General features: G+C 41.0%; 1 non-coding gene across 1 annotated transcript; it reads right to left on the bottom strand.

Annotated features, from left to right (window-relative positions):
- Positions 1 to 848: 848 nt before the first annotated feature.
- Positions 849 to 955, bottom strand: LOC141645589 (small nucleolar RNA R71). The gene has a single exon (XR_012545067.1). It is a non-coding gene; the product is annotated as a small nucleolar RNA R71 (small nucleolar RNA).
- Between the last annotated feature and the right edge of the window lie 4,374 nt (positions 956 to 5,329).

Here is a 5,329-nt window from a genome sequence, read left to right on the forward strand (position 1 = left end):
TACCCGTCCCTTGGGATCCGACCTTTACTTGCCTCTTTACTAATTGTAGAGTTGTTTGTGAAGTTATAAATTGTGTTTTGATTCGGACGTGACCCAACGACCACACCTTTAATTGTGAACAGGAAACGGACCGATCATAAATGGCGTTGTTGCCGGGGACGGTGTTTGTTTGATTTAGATTTCCTTTTTATTGTTATTAGTTGTGTATTTCTTCGCCTTGGGGAAGTAAAACTCCTCAAGGTTTGTTCTAATTGTTTTCGAGTTGTTTGATATTTTGCATGTCTAGAAGGTCACAAGGTGATTTGTTACCTTTTGACCGTGAAATCGAAAGAACCTTGATGAACAATAGGAGACTTGTTAGGAGGAATTTAAGAGGTATTAGTGAAGTTGTTCAACCAACTATTGAGTTCGTCAACCCTTTCGCAATAGAAGGAGAGGAGAACCCATTACACAATACCCCACAAAATCAACCTACAATGCCTAAATTCTCGTCACGCTCCGTACCCACCGAGGAGAACCTACCAAATGGTACTCCTACACCGCAACATCTAACCGGAAATTTTATTGCCAAATCCGCCTTCATCCAATTAGTTGAAAGGAGCCAATTTGGGGGGATGCCTAGTGAAGACCCTCATTCTCATATGGAAACCTTTTGCGACTATTGTGATGCAATCTCTCAAACGGGTGTGACTCAAGACCAAACTAGATGGGTCTTATTTCCTTTTTCTCTAATCGGCACCGCGAAACAATGGTTGAAGGGCCTTGACAAGGCCACCCTCGGAATAGATTCTTGAAAGAAGTTGGCTCTAGCTTTCTACAAAAAATTCTACCCACCGGAAAAGACTAACATGCTAAGAGCTCAAATCACGGGTTTTAAGCAAAGGGATGAAGAATCTTTGTATGAAGCTTGGGAGCGGTTCAAGGGAATTTGTCGCTCATGTCCTCACCATGGACTTAGCGAATGGTTCTTGGTACAACAATTTTGGAATGGTTTATATGAAGATTCAAGGAACATTCTCAACATGGGATCAAATGGAATGTTCACCGAAGTTGATGACAATCAAACATGGAACAAGATTGAGGAAATGGCGGTCCATAATTCACAATATAGTAGACCTCGCAAGGCTACTAGAGGAGGAAAGCATGAAGTGGACTCCGTTACTCAATTGGGTGCTCAACTTAGTGCTCATATTGACACAATCAATTTGAAGTTTGAAAAAGCTATGGCTAGACTTGAAGAAGTCTCAAAATCACCAAAGCATCATGTTAATGCCATGACGGCATCCTCATCAATCCCAAGTGGGATATGTGAGAATTGTGGAACTTTGGGACATGACCAAGGTGAATGTAGGGGAACGAATGAACAAGTGAGTGCTTTCCAAGCATACAAAAGTGGTACCTCTTATTCCAACTATTAAAATGAAAACACCAAATTCCATCCAAATCTCTCAAAAAAAAGCCAAAATGTCCAAAACCCTCAAACAACATACACTCCACCACCCATGAGAAACCAAAATCAAAGACCCTTTTACAATCAAAACCAAGGTTACCAAAATCAAAATCCATACAATCACCAAAATGACCAAGGTTTTGATGTCCAAAAAGCGGTCCTCCAAATGCAAAAGAATCAACAATAATTTTTCACTCAAATGCAAAAAGATAGCCAAGCAAAGGAAGCCACCATCAACAACATCCTAGCTCACACCAAGATGTTAGAAACACAATTGACTCAACTAGCATCTTCAAGCTCACAAAGACAAAAGGGGCAATTACCACCTCAAAGTAATCCCCCAAGACATGAAACGGTTAGTGCCATTCACTTGAGAAGTGGTACAAGGTATGAAGCACCGAAGAAGCAAGTTGAGGATGAAGTTGTGGAAGCTAGTGATAAGGAAGAAATTGTGCAAAACTCCAAGGATGGAGAATCATCAAAAGAAGAAAATTCAAAGAAAGATGAAGACAAGGTCAAGGAGAAGGAGCCCATTGTGATTAGACTTCGTTTTCCAAGTTGTCAAGCCAAGCCCAAATTTGATGATCAACTTGGAAAGTTCATGGAAATTGTGAAGAATTTGGAAGTCTCGATTCCTTTCACGGAATTAATCAATCACGTGCCGGCCTATGCGAAAGACATGAAATATATCCTCACAAAGAAGAAGTCAATCCGGAAACTTGAGACTATCGCCTTCACTAAGGTGAGTAGTACAATACTTCAAGGGAGTTCACCTCCAAAACTAAAGGATCTGGGAAGCTTCTCAATACCGTGTACCATTGGCGACACAACGATCAACAAAGCCTTATGTGATCTAGGGGCTAGTATGAGTATTATGCCATACTCGGTGAGTAAAAGGTTGGGGATGGGAGAGCTTAAATGCACCAACATCACACTCCAAATGGCCGATAGATCGACGAAGACACCATTAGGGATATGGGAAGATGTCCCCGTACGAATTGGGAAGTTTTTCATCCCGGTGGACTTTGTCATTGTTGATATGGAGGAAGATTCCAACATTCCAATCATTCTAGGAAGACCTTTCCTACACACCGCGGGTGCGGTGATTGATGTGAAACATGGTGAGCTCACTCTAGAAGTGGGAGATGAAAGTATAACCTTTAATCTTGACAAGACTATGAGAGCTCCTCGTTTGCATGAACCATGTTTCATGATTGATCATTATAACCGAAAGGATGAAAGGAAGAAATCGGAACTCCAATGGAAGAAAAAAAATTGAAGATGCTCCATTCAAAGAGCAAGTGAATTGTGACAAGGAGAGCTTGCAAAGCTCATCAAAGTCAACCAAAGAAGAAGAGAATGGCCTCATTGGCCAAGAGAAGAATTTGGGAGAGTTGTCTCCATTAAATCAAGAAATCTTTAATGATAAACTTAATGAAGTTTGTGGTCTTTGGGACGACGAATTTGAAGGGATTTTTAATCCCTACATTGGTAATGCCATCGATCAAGACCAACAACAAGGGCAAAGGACTATTGAAGACCTCTACCATGATAATGAACAAGCTTTTGATTACTTTTTCAAGGTGCTGAGCAACATCAACAACACCTTGAACATGCCCCCTTGACATCTCATCAAGAATGAGAGTTTGGTGGAGTCCTCCCTGAACCAACATTTGTAAATATTTCTAACTCCCTAACTCGCATTTCAATTCTTGTATTTCATTTTTGTCATCTTTGGATTTTTATTTGCTTTGATCAAGATATTTGTTATGTTTGAGAGAAGTGAGGGAGGGACTAAAAATTTCAATTGATGTGTAGTGCTTTACCTTAGTGTGGGGATGGCAATTGCCTAGACTATCCATGCCTTAGTAGTGCCACCACAATGAAGAACACAAGATTTGAAGAAGAATAGAAGGTTGATAAGGGATATGCATTATACACGGATGGAACTGAATCCGGGTACACAGGGGTAGAATCCGAGCGGATTCAAGAGAATCCGCCCGTCTTCATGCAATCCGAGCGTACTGGGTTGAAGACGCACGTCCCTATAAGCTGAAATTTTGAAAGATTTTTGAGTGTAAGAGAATCCGGGCGTCCTGAACAGCAATCCGTCCGTCTCTGAAAATCCGTCCGTCTTTGGAAGAAGACGCCCGTCTTCTCTGCTGAGGAAAAAAAGAAAAATTTCCTGGACTCAAATCCGTCCGTCTTCAAGAGAATCCGCCCGTCCCGTATCAAGCAAATCCGAGCATCTTCTCTTGAATACGCCCGTCTTTAGGCGAGTTTTATCAAACCCAGAAAGTGCAGAATCCGCCCGTATTGGGCAGAAACCGCACGGATTGCCCCTGTAGTTGAATTTTTCGGTCTTTATAAAATCCCTCCCACCTTCATTCATTCATTCATTCATTCATAACACTACTTCAAAACATCAAAACCCTCATCTTATCCATCACAAAAACAAAATCCTTCAACAACATTCACCAAAATCAAATCAAATCATCCTTCTAACAACAAATTAATCACTCCTTCTTTAATAAAAATCAAAACCAAGCACAAAATCTTCAACCTTTGAGTCGATTTTTGAATTCATAAAGGCAAAGCCTTTCACCTTTAAATCGATTTGGGTACACTACAAGTTGAAGATTTTTCATTCTTTTCTTGGTTAGTTCATCAATGGCAAGGACTAAGGGAGCAACAAAGGCAACAAAGTCAACAAAGGCACCAAAGACACTTTCACAAAGGCAAAAGGCTCTTCAAGCAAAGAAAGCTTTGGCTATGGTGGTAGCAAGACCAAACTTGGAAGTGCAACAACAACAACAACCTTCCATGGGAGCAACAACATCTTCTACTCCGGAAATCGATCAACTTTTGCATTATCCGGAGGTAACTTTTATTTCCGAAACCCATAGAAATACTTTTGCCAAGTTTGCTAGGAAATCACTTCAATCCACCAAATTTATTTGTGAAGACACCTTGGGAAAGTTGGGTGTCCTTGAGCAAACTAGAGCCTTTTTCAAAGCCATGGGGTTAGAGAAATTATTTGAGTCAAAAGAATTGACATACCCCTCCCTTACCTTGGAGTTTTTGAGTTCTTTGAAAGTCACCAAAGTTGAGAGTAGGGAGAATCTCGAGTTTCGTCTAGCTAATGTTAGTAGACGCATTTCCTTTAGGGAATTGGGTGGAATCTTGGATCTTAGTGATGAACCGAGTTATTTTAAGAATTATGGAAAGTATGACCCCGACCCTCTTTGGGAGGCAATTTCCGGGAGGAAATTTGAGGACTTTCATGCGAGTCGTGCTCTTTTAGTCCACCATCCGGGCATAAGAGTATGGCACAAGGTCATAGGAAACACCATTATTGCAAGGAAAGATACCAACCATTTCACCAAACTTGATTTTATTCTTCTTGAATCGGCTTTGAACATTGGAAGAGTACACACCAAGCCTTTCAACTCTTTGAGGCTTTTGGTAGATAGATGGCTCAACATTGATTGTGGGAAGAAGGGCACTACCGTTATTGTCAATGGCGGCCTAGTAACTATCCTAGCTAAGTACTTTGATCCTAACTTCAACAAGGATAACAAGTATAAAGCAAAGGAGGGTGGTCATCTTGTTGATTTGCATACTATGATACACAAGTACAAGTGGGTTGCCCATAACCCTCTTGATACCAAGTATGGATGGCTCACTAGTGAAGCTAGATCGTTCACCTTGCCTTCAAAGATTTGTCGTCTAAGCGTCCACCGGACCATTTATCTACTTCCCCTTTCTAAAGAGGCCGAGTATATTATTCAACGACAAAAGGGTGAACTTGAAATGCCCTCCTCTTCCATTGTCATACCACCTTACCCCTTTGAGTATCAAGAATTCAAGCCGGAAGGA

This window comes from Silene latifolia, chromosome 2 (assembly GCF_048544455.1).
Source record: "Silene latifolia isolate original U9 population chromosome 2, ASM4854445v1, whole genome shotgun sequence".
Taxonomy (NCBI): Eukaryota; Viridiplantae; Streptophyta; class Magnoliopsida; order Caryophyllales; family Caryophyllaceae; genus Silene; species Silene latifolia.